Raw genomic sequence first — 22,611 nt, forward strand, 5'->3', positions numbered from 1 at the left:
CTTTGGAATCTTCTGTTCAGCTCTTTAGTATCTTGAATTCTTCCTTGTGCTTTGGCTTCTCTACGCTCCAGTGCAATCTTCAGAGTTTCTTCTGACATCCGCAATGTTAGCTTTGGAAAAATGATATATCTTTGATATACACCCTTCCTGGTTTTAAACCATGCAGTGTTTCCTCACTCTGTTTGCTGTTTGGACAACAGTTTCTTGATCGGGTATAGATTTCACATAAGCATGATTCCTATTTTTCTTGATATTTGCCATGATTTGTTGTTATCTACACAGCAAATGCCTTTGAATAGTCAATAAAACACAGATAGATTTCTTCTTATATTTTCTGCTTTCAGCCAGGATTTATCTGACATCAGCAGTGATATTCCTGGTGCCATTGCCTCTTTTAAACCCACTTTGAACTTCTGTTCTCTGTCAATGTACTGTTCCTGCCATTTTGGGATAGTCTTTAACAATATTTTTCTTGTATGTGATAGTAATGATGTTACTGTTGTTGTTATGTGCCATCAAGTCACCTGCAATGCATAACGACCCGATGCACAACAGCTCTAAACTCTGCTCTATCCTGTGACAATCTTATTGTCTCTGACATACCTACTCCTATTACCCCAACCTATCAACCTATCTCATCAAGGGTCTTCCTCTGCTGTGCTGTTCCTCCAAGCATGACGTCCTTTTCTAAGGACTGGTCCCTCCTTGAAACATGTCCAAAATATATCAGATGAAGCTTCAGAATCCTTGTCTCAAAGGAACAGCCTGGTTTAACCCTCTCCAGGACAACCTGTCCATTCTGTTAGCAGTCCATGGTATATTCAACACTCTTCTCTAACACCACAGCTCAAAGGCATCAATCCTCCTTCTATTATCCCTAATCAGTATCCAGCTTTCTGATGCATAGTAAGTGATTTCAAAGACCATGGCCTGTGTTAGGCGCACCTTAGTCTCCAGACTGTCATTGTTACTCTTGAGTACTTTAGAGAGGTCTCTAACAGAAATCAGTATTGTTTGATGATTGTGTTATATCATCCTTCTTAGGAATGGAAACAAATATAGAGTTCTTCCAGTCAGTAGACCGTACAGCTGTCCTCCAAATTTGCTGGTATGGACTGATAAACACATTCAGAGTTGCATCTGTTAGGTGAAATATGTTAGTCGATATACCATCTATTCCTGGGCCTTACATTTTGCCAGTATCTTCAGCACAGCTTAAACTTCTTCATTTCTACCATTGGAGTTCATATGGCACTTCCTGAAATTTTTCAGTATTGGCCAACTCTTTTTGGTACAATGATTGTGTGTATCCCTACCCTTTCTTTGGATGCTTCCTGGATCATTCAATATTTTGTTCATGAAATCTTTGTATTGTAACTGGAAGCTTGAATTTGCTCTTGAGCTCTTTCAATTTGAGAAACGCCAAGTAAGTTCTTCTTTTGTATTCTCTGACTCCAGCTCTTTGCACATCTTGTTCTAATACGTTACTTTGTCTTCTTGAGATGCTCTTTGAAATCTTCTGTTCAGCTCCTTTACTTTGTTATCTCTACCCTTTGCCTTGGCTTCTTGACACTAATATAATTTTCATAGTTTCTTCTGATATATATTTTGGGGTTTTTTAAATTTACCATCTGTTCTCTTTATTTATGATATCCTTGATTTCATCCCACAGCTCCTCTGGCCTTTGATTACTGGTGATCAATGCCTCATATCTGTCCTTAAGTTAATTTTTTTTTATTCAGATGGGATAAACTCAAGGTCATATTTTGGCTCTTGTGGATTTGTTTCCATTTTCTTCAGTCTCATTTTTAACTTGCACATGACTGGTCTGTTCCATAGTAAGCGGCTGGCCTAGTTCTGACTGCTGATACTGGGCTTCTCCAAAGAATCTTTGCACAGATGTAGTCAGTGTGATTCTTATGCAGTTCATAAGGAGAGGTCCATGTGTAAAATCATCTTCTGTGTCTCTTAAAAAAAGTATTTGTTATGAATAAACCATCAAATGTACAAAAGTCAACCATTGGTTCTACTGTCTCACTTCTGTCACCAAGACCATACTTTCTGACTACCATTGCTTCCACGTTGTTTCCAAATTTTGCATTCTAGTCACCAGTAATTATTAATGCAGCTTGATTGCTTATTTGATCAATTTCAGACTGCAAGAGTTTCTAGAAATCTTCAATTTCCTCTTCTTTGGCTTTAGTTTTTGGTACATATATTTGAATATTAGGTGTACTGACAGGCTTTCCTGGTATGTGCATAGATACTATCCGATCACTTACTACTTTGTCATTTAGAATAGACCTTGAGATTGTCCTTTTATTTATTACTATACCACCATTCTTCCTCAGTTTTTTATCCCCAGTATAGTACATCATCTGATTTTCTGTTTCAAACTGGCTCAAGTCAATCCATTTCATTTCACCGATGCCTAGAATGTTGATTTTCATGCATTCTATTTTGTTTTTTACAACTTACATTTTTCCTACATTCCCTGGAGTAGGACAGAGTAAGATTTTGTTCTGTTTTTGATAGGATTGGTATAAATGAAAATTAACTCAAAAACATCTAACAGTAACAAATATTACACTAAATAAGTTACCTGTAACCTTGAGAAAGACACTACAAATTAGAGAGAGAGAGAAACTATTCTGGTTGTGAAATTGTTAAGCATTTACTTGTTTGCTAACTGAAAGGCTGGCTGTTGGAACCTACTCTTTGGCTCTGAAGGAGGAAGACATAGCAATATGTTTCTGTAAATATTACGTCCTGGAAAATCACATGGAGAAGATCCACCCTGTCACATGAGACTGCTATGAGAAAATTGACTTGATAACATTTAACATATACACACATTGTTTTATGAAAAGAAATGAAGATCAAGAGACACAGAAAGAGAGGTATTTAGACAAGTATAGCTTTATGCCCTGGGATTTTTTTTGTTGTTGTTGCTAACTGCAATATGCTTCAATGTCACATGAGCATTAACTGTACAGAAAATTTGCTAATTCACTGAAATATGAATTTTCAATTTTTCATTTATTTGTTAACTATTTTACATTAACAAACCATCTTAAGATTCAGAAGCATACAAAAATCAATATTTGTTCCTCATTCATGTTTCTACAGATTGGCTGTGGTTCAAATCTATTCTGGGCTTGGCATGATCAGGTTCCAAGCTGGGAGTTGGTCCATGTCTGCACTATAGGCCTCTTCTCCTTCTTAGACCAATAGCTACCTGAGCATACTTATCTTGTGGTAGTGATAGAGGTACAAGAGAGCACATATCTAATTACACAAGCAGATTTCTAAATCTAGCTTACTTAATCACATCCATTAACAAACCAATGGACAAAATAAGTCACATGGTAAGTTTTCCATCAATATATGTAAGGGGTGAAGCAGAAGGGACTCCTTCCCAAGGAGGAAGAGTGAGAAGAGAGGAAGAGAACTCTTAACAACAATCTAATCTCTACTGTCCCAGAATTTTTCTTTTCTATTTCAAGCAGGTTGTCCAATTCCTAAGGAATCACTTCCACAGGGATTAATTTGTGCATTTGGGAAGAGATGGAGGAGAGCAGGAACTTCCTGATAATCAACTTAATAAAAGTGATACCTATCAATCTTCTGAAGAGACTACCTTTGTAGCCAATTAGGAGTGAAAGGATTCCTTGGAAAATACCCAAGGAAGGGAGCTTCCAGAGTTAAAAAGAGGACAATGTGAGGACAGATAGAAGATCAACCAAAACATGCACAGAGCTGTTTTACCTTAACAGAAATTCCCTCATACTCATTGAGGTTTTGTGTGTCAGGAAGTGTGAGGATGGCACAGAACAGATAAAACAGGATTCAGATCTTTTGTTCATAAGGTAGTTATGACTCATACGTGCCTCAATGGCACCTAACAACAACATCAGTGAGGTTTAAAATCAGGAAAGATGTGCATCAAGGTTATATACTTTCTCCTAATTTAATAAATTTGTATGCATTCCAAATAATATGAACCCTAGACTACATGAAGAAGAATATATTATCATTATTGGAGTAAGACTCATTAACAACATGTGTTATAAAGATAACACAACCTTGCTTGAGAAAGAGAAGAATTACTGAAGATCAATATAGAGATCAATATTAATGAAGCCTTCCAATATAAATTACATCTCAATATCAAAAGTAAAAAATCCTCAGCATCGGACCAATAGGTAACATCATTAATAGAGAAAAGACTGAACTTGTCAACTGTTTAATTTTACTTCAGTCTACAAACAACACTTATGGTAGCAGCAGTCAAAAAATCAAAGTACATGTTCTGGCAGTGAATAACGTGCTGTGAACAATGGTGTACAAGTTTCCATTTCTGCCTCAGTTCTCATCTTCTCGAGGTATATTCCAAGCAGTGTAATAGCTGGGTCATATGGAATTTCTACGTTCAGGTTTCTGAGGAAACACCAAACTGCCTTCCAAAATGATGTACCATCTTAAAATCCCACCAACAATATATAAGAGTTCCTATCTCGCCACATCCTCTCCAATATTTATTACTTGCTTTCCTGTTAAACTTTGCCACTGCTACTGAGGTGAGATGGCATCACATTGTGGTTTTCAGTTGCATCTGTCTTATTGCAAAATCTTTTAGTGATTTTGAGCATTTCTCATGTGTCTGTTGGCCGTCCCAGAAGGACAAATACTATATAAAACCATTAGGGTAGAATAAGATCCAAGGGGTGTGGGGAAAGGTGAAAGCATAGGAGTGAGGATGGGCTGCACAATTTGATGGGGTGGGGGGAGTGAAGGAAATAGGAAAGATCTGGTGTGAAAAGCAATGCATATGAACTTTGTATATAAACCAGTATTACACACACACACACACACGTTACATGGGGAAAATCTACTACTAAGGACTATTTTAAAGTGCTGAAGAGCAAGGATATCCATTTAAAGTCTAAGGTGTATCTAACACAAGGCATGATGTTTTTAATTGCTTTATATACATCTGAATGTTTTACAATGAATAAATAAGATAAAAAAAAAGAATTGATGCTTTTGAATTGTGGTGTTGGTAAAGAGTATTAAACATACCACAGATTACCAAAAGAACAAACAAATCTATCTTGGAAAAATTGAAACTAGAACATTCTGTAGAGGCAAGGGTGGTGAAACTTCACCTCATGTATTTTGGGCATGCTGTTAGGAGGGGCCAGTCTTTGGAAAAAGACATCATACTGGGAAAGGTAGAGGTCAGGGAAAAAAAGAAAGATCCTTGACAAGAAATATTGACACGGTAACTGTAAGAATGGGTTTGAGCAAGAAAGAGATCATGAGGATAGGCTATGGTAAGGTTCCAATCCGTTGTTTATAGGGTCACTATGCATCTTAGTTGACCCGACAATACCTAACAACATTGGGAGTTCAAAACAGAGGCCATATAATTACAGCAGCACTGAATCGCAAGTCATGGAGATCACTGGCAAGTATGCCAGCTTGGAGACTGAATACCTATGTGCTCTACCTAAGGCTCTGGAACATGAATAGGACCTGGGAAGTTCAGCTCCTGTGATGACTTCGACTTGAGTGTGTTACTTTGGCACTCGATGGGGGAGAGGCTGTTCTTTAAAAAACAAGATCAATAGATCTTACATACTTAAATGTGTGGCTTAAAATTCATATTCACTTCACAGAGAAGTTCATCATGCTTGTCAAACAGAGGACCAAAAGAAAGGAAGATCCTCAACAGGGCAGAGCGACCCAGTGCCTGCAGCAATGGACATGTGAGCACAGTGGATGGTGGAGGACTCAGCAGGGATTCATTCTGTTGTCCACAAGGTCACTATGAGTCACAGCTGATTCAATGGTACCTAACAACATGTGAATCATTCACTCTCATGATTCTAGTTTTGCTGTTTTGAATAGTATTGAGAGGCTTTTGCACAAACTGTAATTTGTTGCTGGATTTAACAAACAGAAATAAAGACACCCAGTGAAATATGCTTTTCACCTAAACAAAGGATAAAAACATTTTTCATACAAGTATATCCCATGGGATACTCAGGATATACTTAAACAGAAAAAATACCTCTTGTTTATGTGAAATGTAAATTTAATGTAGCTAATTTTGTTAATACTATGAAGAAGTCTAGGGAGCTCTAGTAGCCTAGTCCATGTGGAATTGCACTCTTAACCCAAAGGACAAGCCTCTCTGGGGTTCAAATCCACCAGAGGTTTGAACACATGAGTCACTATGAGGGAGAAAGATGTGCTATCTCCTCTTGAGCAATTTACAGTCTCAGAACCCAGTGCGAGACCTGCTATGAATTGATTCCAACTTGATGGCAATGAATTGAGTTGTTGTTAAGTTACACAGAGCTCTACTCACTAATAGAGTATTTGCAAATCATTAAAAAACACTTTTCAGATGACTTGGTAGTCTCTGATCTTTCTGCCACTCTCTAACATACTCCTTGAGGACTGGGTTTATATGATTGCCATCACAGAAGAAGTAGAAGGTGGACTTCCCATTTGGGACACTGAAGAAGTCCCTAGAGGGGGAGATGGATGAACTCTGAATGAGAGTCTCTTCACAAAGAGCAGCTTCTCTGATTGGACGAGAAGTCAAAAAGGGGCAGGAGGAATTCTCACATCCAGTCCACTTCCCCCACCCCGGCCTTGCTAATTTAAGATGGTTTCCACAATTCTGTGGGCATAACTGAAGTAATCTAATAAAGGTAGATTAAATTACAGCCGAGTATTTTCGGATCCGAACATGGGAAAAATGTATCCTGTTTCACAAAACGATAAAGCGCCACACACTCATTTTGTTTTTCTTTTATCTGGAAACTGGGCAAACAGGAACTATCTGGAGTTATATTGTATGTGAAAGTCCTAGCAGCTGTGTTGGTTTTTTGAACAAATAAGAAAAAGAAAAGAAAGAAAACCCTCGAATCCACAAAATGTTGTTTGTCACATATCAAAGATAAGAAAGACCTGAACTTCAGAAATAGATAATTTAAAAAATAAAGAAAACAAACAAACCCCCTAATACACACACACACACACACTCAAAGATTCTTCAAGTGAGAAAATACTAGCTACTCAGTCACTCACTCACTCACTTTTCTGTGAGCAGAAAATAAAAACAGGGATTTGAACCAAATGAAATATTGGCCCTGTTCAGGTTCAGCTGGCAGCATATTTAGATACAGAGATTTTAATATGGTTCAATAGGTTGAGAATATTAGTGTGGTAAATTCTCGTTTTTGGTTCATAGTGGAAGTTAAGTCCCTGGAAAGAGAAACTTAGGGTTTTTTCCACTTTGAATCTTTAAAAAGACTTTGTGCTTCCTTTTATTTATGTATTGTTTGGTGATACAAGCTTTGGTTAGTGGTCTAACACATTCTAGCATCCACAGTGTAGTCAAGTTTATTTTGCTCACAAGTTGAGGGTGTTTCTGGTCATTTTCTCCTGAGCAGTGCGTGATAGGCAAAATCCATTTAAAATCACATAGACTAGGGTTGGTCAGAAGACCACTGGAAGTGCAGGCTAATTCAATTTTTGGACCTCTTCCAATATTTCTTTCTTCTTTTTTTTCCTCAGCAAATGGATTTAGAGCTTTCCAGAACTCAAGAGTGTCAAAAGAGATGCTCAGAGTTCCAAAAAGAGCAAGGCATTTTCCTTAATTCAATCAGTACAAATTCAGAATCTATTGGCTGAAGCTGGCCTTTCAATTTTCTAGGAATAAAGTGACTAAAAACAAAGCGAGATGATATGGGGAAGGAAAACAGCAGCTCTGAAGCATATAATTAAAGTACCCAAGAGAACAAACTGTTTAAGCATTATAGAACTCTTTAAAAATATCCATATACCTAGTGTAGAAATTACGGAAAATTCATAGTTGCTTATTTTTAGTTTCCCCAAAGCCTTTAAGAGCAGGTAAAATCTCACCACCATCACCACCTCACAAACATGGACTCAGGATACAGTTTAAACATTAGGAGGATTATCTCCCCTTGGTTATACACTCAGCTCAGTACCCTAAAATCACTCAAAGGCAGATTAGAAAAACTCAACCACACAGTATAACAATTTCAAGCTACCAAATTCTCTGATTTTGTAGAAAAGACTTCATCAGTGTTGAGTCAGAACCCACTAACAGCTGGCACTCCAGAAAGTTTTCAGAGGCTCTGAATCACATGGGAGGAGATTGCTTACCTTTCTCCCATGGAGCCGCTTTTCGATTTGAGGCACCAGAGAGATGCTGTCCTTTGGATGAACAGCACTGCTTCCTATGGACTACATTGTTGTTCTTAAGTGCTGTCGAGTTGTAGACGACTCATAGAGATCCTGTGAATGAAAGACCTGAACAACTGTGTAACTTTCATCATTTTTCCAAGTTCACAGTGTTTGCAGAGGTGAACTATTTTGGAAGTGGATGCCACTCCTGCTTCCAAGCTTGTTTTAATCAGGAAGCTCCACCAAACACTGTCCACCATGGGTAACCATTATCACATATGACACATCAGTGTCACAGTGTTCAGCTTCACAGCCACCACGACTATATTGACTACCTTATTAGAGAGGTAAAATGACTTACCTGAGCTCAGAGGGTTCCTGATTTATGGAGTAAGAACCAGTACTTGAATCTGTTGTTCCTGGGCCAGAGTATAAAAAGAATTGCTACGCATTAAAGTGTCCCCAAGGTCCCTCAACAATCCAAATCAGCCTGGAATGACTGACCTCTACCGACTCTCACATCCTTACTAGGCAAGAGAGACAACTTGGACTTTCAGAAAAGGGAAAAGATGGGGATTGCTGACAAGATTGGAACCAAAGCATTCTCTGCCTGGCCCTTCATTAGTCACTGAAGCACTGAAACAGCCTTATTTCCATAAGTATTTAAAGTTCTTTTCCAATACTGGAGGGAACCCTGGTTGCTTAGTGGGTAAGGAGTTTCACTGCCAACCCAAAGACAGTCAGTTCAAATCCACCTGCAGCTCCTTGAGTAAAAGATGGGCTATCTCCTCCCGTGTGATTTATCGCCTCTGAAAACATATTGGAGAATCAGCTATGGGTCTGTTCAGACTCAATGGCAATGAGTTTAAGGGGTTCTTTTTGCATTACTGGGGAGCTCTTTTTACGTTCTGTGTGTTCCTCTGATCCTTATTGAAATAAAAAGTGGCTAACTTAGCCTTAAAGCTACAAAGTTTTCTGACCTTTTCTGAGAAGACCCTGCATGCCTGCCTGTCTTTAGTCTTGACATTTAAGGCTCTGTGTTATTTCATCAAGCATCATGGGATGATTAATCAATAAACAGCCGTCTCATTTCTGATCCGTGAGAAGAGTGGCATTGTTCAGTATCAATTCATTCTTTGTGGTGACTCCTACAAACCCTTGAACTCTTGTTTGACAAAGATAGAAAAATTTGTAAACATCCTGGAATTAATTACTATGGGATCTGTCTGCCCATTCATGCTAATAAAGTATGAGACGTGCCTCTATTCATCATCTTTATTTCCTCAGAGACACTAAAAAACAGCCCTCCCTAACAAAGTGAAATGAATCTGATTAAGTCCTGGAGCTCAGCAGCTCAAATTCTTCATTACAACTTCAGAAAAAAGGAAAGTGGGGCGGGGGAATGGCATGGGATGGGGTGTGCCAAATGCCTCTGCGACCTTTTGTTTCCAGGAGGCCTCTGTCACTAGCCAGGTTAGCATCTGATGCAGGGAATACCAGGGCCTGACATTCAGCTCTGTGTTTTTGTGGAAACAAATTTCCTTTTCAGCACTTGAGGGCTCAGCCGCTGGGCCTTCCTGGCAGGTCTGGCTCTGTGCCAAGGAACCAATGTCAGGGTCCCTTTTGTCTCAGAAAGGAATGTGCTGTTTCACTGAACTACAGAAACATCCAGTGGCACCAGATGCCAGGTCAGAGCCCCATCTGTGCTGACCACTGACTAGTAGCACAAAGAGAAGTCAGAGGAAATGCCAACTTACTAGGTATGGTGCCCAACAGGCCTGCCCTCCTGTTTATTAAAGAGGACATGTTCTGGAATAGGAAAGAGAAGGCAGAAGTCAATGAAAAACTGTAATAAAATCTAAAAATATCAAATCCCGCAGGATTCAAGACCCTAATTTAGCCTTCGAACTCCTGCCTGCTCTGGTCATGGTCTAATTCTCCAGCTTCCTCTCTTTTCACATTCCCTCAAACTCTGTGCAATAGAACAAGGCCTTTACACAGACTTCCTCCTGAAATTCCCTTCCCTTATGTCTATCTCCTTAACCAGCTAACTCCTTTCAAGTATCATTTCTAAATTCACTAGTTTACTTTCTCAGGTTGCCTGCCCTGGATCTTTGGGTTAGTCTAGGACCATTTGTATAAAGACTCCTACATCAGGTGCCATTGGAGGGGATCATTTGAATAATGTCCATTTTTTTCACCCCATGGTTGGTCATTTCTGAAAAGACAAATCCCATTACTAGATTCCATAGTCTCCATGGCACGCAGCACACTTCAAGGCACTTACAGAGACTTTCACGGAAAAAATGCATTCTGATTGGAATGAGAAGGTTGAGGGGCAGCATTTTCACTAGTGAGAAAATTGACATCTAAAGAGATTAAGTATTTTGTGCAATATCATGCAACTAGCTAATGGTAAAGCCTATACAGCATTCAGCACTCTTACTACACATATAAGTAGGTAAGCTGGAGTCATTGTTGTTAGTTGGTGTCGAATTGATCGCAAGGCATAGCGACCCAGTGAACAATGAATCTGAAATCTGCCCTACCTTGTGCCATCCTTATCATCTCTGCTATACCTGAACCCATTGTGACAGTCACTTTTTCAGTACATCTCGTTGAGGGCCCTCCTCTCTTTTGCATAATGTCTTTTTCCAAGATTAGGTTCCTTCAGAAAATAGGCCCAAAGAATATGAGACGAAGTTTCACCATCTTTGTCTTCAAGGAGCAGTCTGATCGTACTTTGTCCAAGACCTAACTATTCATTCTTTGGAAGTCAATGGGATATTCAGTACTCTTCTCTGACACCACAGGCCGAAGACATCAATTCTAATCTTTAGTCGTTGCAAACTTTTAGATATATAACAAGTATCTGAAATGATCATCACTTGAATCAGGTACACCTTAGTCTTCAAACTAATATCATTGCTCTTTAGCATTTTGGAGAGGTCCTTGACAATATATTTTCCCAGTGTAATACAACTATTGATTTCTTGACTGCTGGTACCAGTGGTGTTATGATGGACCCAAGTAAGTTGAAATTGTTGACATTTTCTTTCTTTTCTCCACCTATGATCATGGTGCCTATTGGTCCTGCATTTTTATCTTGTATAACCTTGGCTATTAAGGAGATGGACTAGCATGGTGAATATAACAATGTGTTCAAGTACATTCATCATGAGGTCGATACAGGAAAGGACAATGTTCCAATCATTTGTTCACAAGGTTCACGATGAGAGGGAGCTCTGGTGGCTGAGTGGTAAGAAGCTGCACTGCAATCCCAAAGGCATGTGGTTTATGTCCACCAGCTGTTCCATGGTAGAAGGAAGAGCAATCTCCTCCTGTGCACTTAACTGCCTCTGAGAACCCACCAGAGGGTCAGTTATGGGTTGGTTCTGACTCAGTAGTACACAACAAAAATGTAAGTGGCCTCAGACTTGACAGCAATTAACAACAATAACCTTGGCCAACTTGTTTAACGTCTCTGTTTTGTTGTTGTATTTTTGTTAGGTGCCGTTGCAGCAACCTTATGAAGAATAAATCAGGATCCTGTCCTATCCTATGCCATCCTCAAAACTTCTGACACATTTAAGCCTGTTTCTGCAGTCACTGTGGCAGTCCACTTGGTTGAGAGCCTTCCTCTCTTTTGCCAACCCTACACCTTTCCAAGCATTATGTCCCTCTGCAAGGAATAGCCTCTCCTAGCAACATACCCAAAGTATGTGAGACAAAGCTTTGTCATCTTTACCTCCAAGGAGCATTCTGACTGCACTTTCTCCAAGACACATCTGTTTGTTCTTTTGGTATTCCATTGTTATTCTGTACTCTTCTCTATCACCACAGTTCAAGGCATAAATTATTCTTCTATCATCTCTATTCCTTGTCCAGCTCCGATGTACGGCAAGTGACTGAAAAGACTGTGGTCTGAATCCAGCACACCTTAGTACTCAAACTGACATCATTGCTCCTCAATAATTAGGAGATTTTCCCAGTGCAGTAAGTCTCCTTCCTGACCTTCTGTATTGATTGTATATCAAGTAAGATGAAGTAATTGACAGTTTCAATCTTTTGTCTATCTATCATGATGTTGCCTATCGATTTAGTGGTAGGATTTTTGTTTTCTTGATGTAATCAATATTGTAGACTACACACACTCTTTGATCTTCTGCAGCAAGCATTTTAAGTACTTCTCATTTTCAGTAAGCAAGTTGTGCCATCTGCATAATGAAGGTTATTAATGTGCCTTCCTCCAATTCTGATGCCATGTTCTTCTGCATAATATCTAACTTTCAAATAATTTACTCAGCATACACATTAGAGAGGTTATGCACACCTTTCTAATTTTAAACCATGTACAGTTTCAACCTGCATGCAGAACAGATAATCCGAGAGGCTGGGTTCTATGAGGAGAAGTGTGGCGTCAGGATTGGTGGAAGATCTATTAACAATCTGTAATATACAGATGACACAACTCTGCTTGCTGAAACTGAGGAGGACCTCATGCACTTGCTGCGAAGGGTCAAGGACTGCAGCCTTCAGTATGGGCTGAGGCTCAATGTCAAGAAGACAAAGATTCTCACCACTGGACCAATTGGCAGCGTCAGAATGGATGGTGAAGAGATTGTGATTGTTAACAACTTTAGTTTGCTTGGCTCCACAGTCAACACTTTTGGCACCAACAGCCAGGAAACCAAAAAGCGTATCGCGATGGGAAAGTCTGCTGTTAGGGACCTCTCCAGGGTACTGAAGAGCAAGAGTGTCACTCTGGAGACTAAGGTGCATCTGATACAGGCTATGGTCTTTGTAATCACTTACTACACATCTGAGTGTTGGACAATGACTAGGGAGGATAGAAGGAGAATTGATGCCTTTGAGCTGTGGTGCTGGAGAAGAGTGTTGAATATGCCATGGACTGCCAGGAAAACAAACAGATTCATCCTGGAGAGGGTTAAACCAGGCTGCTCCTTGGAGACAAGGATTCTGGGGCTTCATCTGACATACTTTGGGCATGTTACAAGGAGGGACAGGTCCTTGGAGAGGGGCATCATGCTTGGGAGGATGGAGGGAAGTCGTAGGATGGGAAGACTCTCTATGAGATGGATTGATTCAGTGACTGGGATAATTGGGATGGGTGTGTCAAAGGCAGTGTGATTGGCACAAGACAGAGTAGGATTTAGGGCTATTGTACATAGGGTCACTATGAGTTGCAAGCAACTCGATGGCACATAACAACAACAACAACAACACTGTTTCCTTGCTCTGTTCTAGCAACAGCTTTTTGGTTTAGGCATAGGTTTTGCATGAGCACAATTAAGTATTCTGAGATTTCTATTTTTCCTCAATGCTAGCCATAACCTGTTTTGATCCACACAGTCAAATGCCTTTGCATAATCAATAAAGCCCAAATAGACATTCTTCAGGTATTTGCTTTCAGCCAGGATCCATCAGACATCAGTAATGATATCTCTGATCTCTTTTAAATACAGCTTGAATGTCTGGCAGTGAGTGTTCTGCCTATGTACTGTTCTAGCTACTTTTAAATGAGCCTCAGCAATATTTTGCCTGTATGTCATATTAATGCTATTGTTTAATATTTTCTACCTTCTGTTGCATCACCTTTCTTGGGAATGGGAACAAGTATAGATCTCTTCCAGTTAGATGGAAGTTTTCTTAGTTTCCTATTGTTACTGTAACAAGTTACCACAAACCTGTTTGCTTAAAACAACTTGAATTTATCTTGTCATAATTCTAGGGGCCAGAGTCTGAAATCAAAGTGTTGGCAGGACCACACATCTTGCAGAAGCTCTAGGTGAGAATCCTGCCTTGCTTCTTCTGATAGCTGTAAGTGTTCCTTGATTTGTGGAAGTTTTAGTCCAATCTCTGGCTTTGTTCACCTGATGATCTCTTTTCTGTGCATGTGTCCACAGTGTGTCTTGTGTGAAAACCCTTTTCCTTAGGTTTAGGGTGCAACTTGACAGTTCAGGATGATCTTATCTCTTGTTTCTTAACACAACTAATCTAAAATGACCTATTCCAAACAAAGTCACATTCACTAGTTCTGGGATTCAGTTATATTTAGGAGAAGGGGTACCATTCTCCTAAAAATCTATTATCTAAACCTCATTTTTCTGGTTTGCAAAATGTAATTAATAATGTGCTTATATAATAAATTGATAAACAAGTAGGCATATATGCCTAACGCAATTATTTAGATGCTGGGAGCTGTGGCAGCACAGTCTGAGTGAAGTTACGTTGCTAAGGTAAAGCAAGGATGCAATCCACAAACAGCTCCACAGAAGAATGGCAAGCAAACTCCTCCCATGTGATTTAACACCCTTGGCAATGTCAGGCAAACAAAGCTAAGCTAAACCAAGTCACCCATGAATCGGGTCCGACTTGATGACAAGGATGATGTAATAACTATCAGTTATTACTATTCTGTTATTGTTGTTAGGTACCATCGAGTTGACTATAAATCATAGCAATTCTGTGAACATGAGATCTGAGCCTTGTTCTTTATTGTGCTATCCTCACAATCTCTGATATTCTCAAACCCTTTGTTTTATTAATTGTGTCAACACATCTTTTTAGGTGTCTTCATCTCTTTTTGCAGACCTTCCACCATTCCCACCCAGCATAATATTATTTTTGGACTCTCCTGACAACATCAAAATATGTGAGTAGAAGTTTCACTGTCCTTGCTTCTAAAGAGCAGCCTACATGTGCTTTCTCCAAGGCAGACTTATTTGTTCTTCTGGCAGTTCATGGGATATTCAGTACTCTTTTCTAACTCCACAGCTCTTCTTCTTCATCGTCCAACTTTCAGATGCACAAACTAATTGAAAAGACCACGGTTTTAATCAGGCTCACCATAGTCTTTAAAGTAACATCTTTGCTCTTTACCACTTTGGAGAGAGAGTTCCTTGACAATAGATTTTTCCTTACAACATACCTTTTGATTTCTTGAGTACTATTAGCAGAAATGTTGGTACTGTGACCATGATTGTGGATCTTAGTAAAATGAAGTCATTGACAAGTTCCTTCTTTCTTCCATTTATCACAATGCTGCAAATTAGCCCAGTGGTGAGGATTTTTGTTTTCTTGTATTAAGACCTACTATTCTACTACTCTTTAGAAAGGGTGCTACCCTTTAGCTATTACACAGCTGGTTATTCTGGAGGGTGAGGGCTTCCCTGTGGTTATTGATAGATCACCTTACTGATCTGTATATTGCTTGGCTGGAAGTCTAACCACAGAGGTGAGTTAGTGTAGCTTCATGTTTGATGATGTCTAAGGAAGCATAAAAATGTTGTACATAGTCATGTTGGTGTCACATCCTCTGACAAGAATCCACTCTGGTGTAGTAGTGCTTTGCATGAAACCCCCCTAACCAAAAGATCAGTACTTTGGATTGACCATCCGCTCCAAGGAAGAGAAGTGGGCCATCTCCACAAAGAGTTCCTTAAAACCTCTTAAGTTTTTAGGAATGCCACCAAATATCAGGCATTATTAATTAAAATATATATTATAATTCAGGTTAAAAAAATAGAATGTAACAACTGTTGACCTCTTAGTCAACAAAAAAAAAACACACCCAAATTCTCAAGAGCTGTTCAGAAATTATCTGCAATAAAGAGCAAGGGAAGGGTAGAAATATTTAGAAGACAAACATTGACAACATTTTGAAGATGATACATTTCAACTGCTAAAGAGGACAAATTGTTTTCAGAATGTTACAATTGAGCATTTTAGAAACATTTATTTACAAACATCCCTGCTATAATAATCACAAATAGTTCTTTTCTATTCATCAAAAGAGGCTCCCTAAGGGTTTCTGCAGTACAAGTTGTTTATCACTCTGCTTGCAAGTAGTACTGATGCATATCCCTTAAAATATTTCAAAACTGATGGCCTCACAAGCCAATTGGTTGCCATGGATGCAACCCTGATGCTCAGAGACTCCACGTGTGTCACAGCAGAACTGTGCTTAGTAAGGCTTTCAGTGACTTCTTTTCTCAAGTAGATTGCCAGGCCTTTCCTCCAATGTGCCCCTGGGTGGACTATAAAGCCTCCAAATTTGGGTTAATTGTTGTTGTTAGGCATTCACTGATTGAGACCCCATAAATAACAGATCTAAATCCTGTCCTATACTGTGTCATCCTCCTCATAGTACACTGCAAATTGGTTTTGTCATCAAGGACTTCAGTAAGCCAATATCTGCCAGCTTCAGTTCTGTCATCCTTGCAATGTCTTACACCAAGCAGGCTCTTGCCTTCCTCTGAATGTTTGCACATGCTATTCCCTCCTACTAGATCACTATCCTCGCAGACTTTCACTAGACTACTGTCTTGTCTCCAGGGACCAAGGCAGGTTATTACTTCCTCAACTGTACCTTCCAAATAAACCCCATCCCCATCATACTACCTTGTTGTTTTGTGCCATTGAATTGGAAATAACTCATAACTGACCCTCCAGTGGGTTTTTCGGAGGCATTACATTCCCATCAATCTCAAGATTAGCAGTTGGTGAATATGAACCACATGTCTTTGGTATTGCAGCACAACTATCAAGTCGAAATGGACTCAGCTGACCCTCCAGTGGGTTCCTGAGGCTGTAAATTGTGCAGGGAGAGATTTTGCGTCTTTCTTCCATGGTGCAGCTAGTGGACTTGAACTGCCAGAGATGGACCAACTCCCTGGGGACTACACCACTAGAGCTCTCCTCTGAGCTCCCATCACTGTTGGAGATTATTCTGGATTCGTGTGAATCTGTTAAGTGTTGTATCTGCTTTTGTCTCCTGTGCTGTGACAAGAGAAGGCTTCTCTCATTTTGCCTTGAGCCTAAAATAATTCCTCACACATAGTAGGTGCTCAGGAATCATTCACTGAATAAATAAAACATAAGATTTCTAAATCAACTTGCTATCTGGTTTGGGAAAAGCTAATCAGAGTGCTAATCCTGATAAAAACAAACAATCCAACAGAAAGTCATCAAATCTCTTTAATATGTGGGCTTTTTCAGAAACAGCATATCAAGAAAGCATTTTAGCAGTAAATTACCTGCAATATTGGCAGATATCAGGTAGCCAAGGAGAAGAGAACTGTCTAAAGAGTGGTTAAGATTGACTGATGTGTTAATGGAACAATCAGCAATAAATCAGCAATAAATCTCACCTTCCTCCATCTCCTTGCACTAGCTGACCACCCTCACTGTTTTACGTGAAAGCTTTAACCTAAACATGTTTGCAGCCTAATGTCTTGTTTCATGAAATTAATACAAGCTGGAATAAGGCATTAATGGTGCTGTTTGTACAGGAGCACCAATTCCAGGCTCCATAAATATGAAGTTAATCATCCAGGAAAGCTAATACAAACAGTGTGTTGTCATTGATTAATTTATTTAAGAAGTTCCATCTGATACACTCTCAGAGGAGCCCCATGAAAAGTTCATTATTTGATGATGAACATGTTGATGCAACTTTGTGCTAACGAGGGAAACTACTGACCCACAAAGAGTATAAACCTTGTTCAAGGAAACTGAGGCCGCCAGTTGGGCCAGATGGGACAGGGGAACTTGGAATCCTGTCTCTCTCTCCTTATCCCCTTTACTCTCTCTCTCTTCTTTGCTGTGGCATTTCCCCCACTTATTTTAAAATTTTCCCTCCCTGATTTCACCCCTCCACTTTTCTTTACTCTGTCTTTCAAAAGCATCTCTAGTATTATCTGTTTGCTTGTATCTGTATTTTAGAGTTTGCCAAATAAAAGGAATGAAGAGCAATGTGGCATCAGAGGGAGACTCATCAATAATCTGCATTATGCAGATGATACAACCTTGATTGCTGAAAGTGAGGAGGACTTGAAGCTCTTGTTGCAGAAGATCAAAGAATATAACCTATGATATGGATATCTTCTCAATGTTAAAAAAAAACACCCAACAAACAACACCCCAAAACAAAGAGTCTTACCACTGGACCAATAGGCAACATCATAACAGATGGAGAAAAGATTGAAATAGTCAACAACTTCATCTTACTTTGATCCACAATTACTAGCTTTGGTGCCAGCAGTCAGGAAATCAGGAGACATATTTCACTGGGAAAGTCACTAGGGACCTCTCCAAATTATTGAGGAGTAATGATGTCAGTTTGAGGACCAAGGTGTATCTGATTCAGGCAATGGTCTTTCCAATCACTTGCTATGCATCTGAGAGCTGGACAATGAAGAAGAATTTATTTCTTGAACTCTGGTGTTGGAGAAGATCACTGAACATCTCATGGGACAGCTAAACAAACAAACAAATATGTCTTGGATAGGATATAGCCAGAGTACTCACCAGAGGCAAAAATGATGAGGTTTTGCTTCACATACTTTGGGCATGTTGCTAGGAGGGGCTGTTCCTTGGAGAGAGATATGATGCTCAGAAGATGCAGAGGATCAGTGAAGGAGATAAAGACCCTTGACCGGGTGGATAACACAATGACCGCTTTAATGGGCTGTAATATGTCAGGAAGTGTGAGGATGGCACAGGACAGAACAGGCTTCAGATCTATTGTTCGTAGGGCCACTGTGGATTGTACTTGACTTGACGGCACCAAACAAGAACAAGAAGTAAGTGGAAAGTAGTTTCACTGATTATTTATACACACACACACACACACACACACACACACACGCATATATGAACTAAAACTCCAAAACTGAGATGCCTTCAAGGACTGGCCAGGTCATGTGAATAAGTAAAATAAACTGAATGTCACAACAGAGAGCAGTGGGGATTGTGGCAACAAACTGGAGAAGACGTGTGCCCCATAGAGAAGGTACCCAGCTCCACTCCATTGCTGCCGTTAAAAACTGTGCCCAAATCATGAAGGTGTTATCTGATTTTATTTTTTTTATAATGTTAAAACCATGTGAGGCTCAAATTTAGCATTTGACTTGATCAAGTCCACAGGCTGACCTCTTGTGATCCCTGATGTTCAAGTCCCTATGAGCTGTGAGCTGATGGTAGAACCCACTCCATCTCCTGTGCACTCACCTTCCTTTCTCAGTCTCAACATCCTCTCTCCTTGCTCAGCTTTTATTCCTTTAATTTTTAAATTTCTCTCTCTCCTGTCCTCTGTCTCTTTTCCACTCCTTTGCCTCTGGTGTTTACAGAGTGTTTCCTGCAAGGTAGTATCAGTAACAGAACTGAGAGAAGAGAGAGAGGTGGGGCTAGCCAGGGCTGAAACCCATTCACCAGGGCACAGGTGGGTGTGTCTAGTAGGGGAGAGGAATATCAGAAAGAGTGAACAAACTCAGCTCGGCCATGGCCCCCAGGCACTTGCAAAGATTCATCTTAGAAAAAGCAGGGGAACAGAGGTCATGGCAAGAAGACAGAGGCTGCCAGCAACCCCCACGCTCTTCTCTCGCTTCCTCCAAGCGTCTCTCTCATCCGTCCTGTAACCTCATGATAACACTGTTGGAGGATTCCAGAGGGCTTGCCACATGACCCATCATCTGAGAACATGAAGTAAACAACAGTATAAAAGGAATCCTAGTGCCTTCCAAAAGCAAAATTCTGGACTAAAGATGTGAGGCCAGAAGTGGCCACCAGCCCATATCCTGTCTTAGTAGGAGACTGTCGGTCAGGCAGATCAGGGTCCAAGATGGTGGCAATGAAAAGAGGGCTGATAGCAGGCACAGCTCTGACTCCACATCCCTAGATGCCTTGTATTGGCTTGTCTGTCAGGAAAGGTGAAACAGCTCAGACATCAAGCTTGTTATGTGGGGTTTTCAAACAGCTTGCCTATGTTATTCCATTGAAGTCCAGTAAGAACTCTACGAAGTTGCCACTATTATAAGTTCCATTTTATAGATGAAGATACTGAGATGCAAACAGATTAATTTACCTTAGGTCAAAAATCACGCCCTTCTTAAGAAACTGTGGAAACTAAATGCAGTGCTGGTGTTGCATGTGTAAATTTAATAAGAAGCAAAGTACCAAAGAAGTGTTCATTTTAATTTTAAACTAATTTGCACAAAGCTATTAGCGGCAGATAATATGTTAATCTATTTTGCTTCCCAGGGGACTCATTCACTCAATAAATATTGATTGAGCATGCACTATTACATGCCAGATATAGGATGCGTATAAGCGATTCTAGAATTTCTATGACTCAGTCTAAGGTAGGACCACGACAGAGACCCCTCCTCAAACTGTGTGGCCCTAGACTAACTTCCCCACCTAACCTCGTTTTTAAATTGAGCTGTATTTTTCCACAGAACACAGTTTAGAGGGGAGAGTTTTCTCGGAGTCTTGATCTCTCTGGGCTTCGCAGGAGTTTGCTGAGACTCTCGGCCAAACCTACTGCCTGTCTCTTGAGTGGATGATCAGTCCTCAGGCTGCTCTTCTGCTCAACACCGACTTTGCTTGTCCTGCACCAACATCTGTGTCCAGACTTCTTTCATACTGTCATGCCTTGCTTCTGTTGATAATCTTGTGATAGTACTCCAAAGTCATGTCAATGCTGGTCACCTTGATGCTATTAAAAATGGTGAGTTCTTCCAGGCCCAGCTGGACCCCAGCACCTTGAGGATCCTGCAGGGAATGGGGGTGGGGAGGGCAGTACATTGTGTTCAATAAAGTGTGTTTATGGTGAAAAAAAAAAAAAATAAAATGGTGAGTTCCAGACAAGGTCCCAGCTCAGCCTATTTTCCTTCTCTTCTCATGAATCAAACCTTTTCTCCCTCCTTTGAGGCATTTCAAGGACATCCTGAAAGGCTGGCTGAGGTAGTGGCAGGACCACGCATATGAGAAGGTATAGTTTATCAGTTTGGAGGCTGGCTTCTGTTTGGAGAGTCAAGTTCCTCCATTACTGGATGAGAAAGGCTGGTCAAATGCTCTCTGAGCTTCTCCTTGATTCTCACTACTGTTCTTTTTCAATTTTCTTAACCAAAGGAGTGCTTGGGCTGCTCTAAGCAAAGTCAGACTTCTTCGTGAGGGAAATGAACAGCCAGCTCCATGGTACAAATCCAGGAGTGGACCTCATGCTCTCCCTGAAACCACCTCCTTCACTCATGCTGGAAACACTTCCACACAGCCATCATTTTGCAAGACTAAATCCCTGTCAAAACACAGTATCGCCATGGAATCTTAACTTTCAGGATCCTGAGCCTAAGACACAAATTCATCTTGGGATTTCATAAGAAAACTTTCCCTATGGTGTGAAGCCAGCAGCTGCCAGGGGAAATAAATAAGATAGGACTTTTGGGAACTAGCAAGGAGAAAACATTAGATTAAGTCTCCTGAGGGGAGAAATAGCATTTGTCTTTTTGCTGCTGTATTCCTGGCATACCCACAGTCGTCTTCTATCATCAAGTTCATCTCTATTTGGCAAACAAACAAATGAATAAGCCTGCTCTTTGGATGAAGGAAGGTGGAAGGGAGCACCTTCTACCTTCCAGCAGCAAATAGCTCAATCTATTGTGCTATGTGAGCCCAGATGCCCCCATTCCAGAGGGAGAGCCTGCAAGAGGCCAATGTGTGCAGGGCAGTGGGGCAACTCATTACCTACTAGCTTCCAGACTTGTGCAATTATTGATGTTAATTGAGCTCTTGCTAAGAGAAACAGTCTAGATTGGTAATTTTGAATTTAGCCTTTCGGACCAGAAAGACTTGATCTTGAATCCTGATCCTGCCGCTTTTCAGAAGCTGCAGGCCAGTGAACATGTGACTTAATTTTTTTGTATCTGTTCCCAGTGTATTAAAGTAGAATACATATCGTTTCTAGCCATAACGTTATGCTTATCAGCAGCCACTGAGTTGAATGTGGTGATCCCACTTGCTGACCAATTTCATTGACCAATTTCATCACTGAGAGTGATCTGATGACTGGCTGATTTTTAGAAGTAGATCTCTAGCACTTTCTTCCAAGTCTTAGTCAGAAAGCTTTCTTGAAATTTTCTCAACACCATGGTAACATGTAGGCTTCTTTTCATAGGCATGGTGGTGACGGTGTTTGAGGCTCATTGACTGGAAACTGACCTGGGTCTCTTGTACAGAAGGCAAAATCACCACTGCCTGCTCTGTGGGGTTATGATAAAGGGGAAAGTTAGTAGTGTTTGTGAAGCACCCAGCCCCGTGCTGGCTCCAGCAATACTCACTAAATAACGGTGATGCTGATGGTGCTGGTGATGGCAGAGTAGACACTGTTCCTATTGTTGTTGTTAGGTGCTATTGAATCGAGTACAGTTCACAGTGATCCTATGAACAACAGATCTGAACTCTGTCCTACTGTGTGCCATCCTCCCAATCTCTGACACACATTCAAGCCCATTGCTACAGTCACTGTGTCAACACCTGGTTGTCAACCCCTGTTTTAGGGTTTTCTTCTCTTTTACCATC

This window comes from Elephantulus edwardii, unplaced genomic scaffold, assembly GCF_000299155.1.
Source record: "Elephantulus edwardii isolate Elephantulus edwardi_28Jun2011 unplaced genomic scaffold, EleEdw1.0 scaffold00197, whole genome shotgun sequence".
Lineage (NCBI taxonomy): Eukaryota > Metazoa > Chordata > Mammalia > Macroscelidea > Macroscelididae > Elephantulus > Elephantulus edwardii.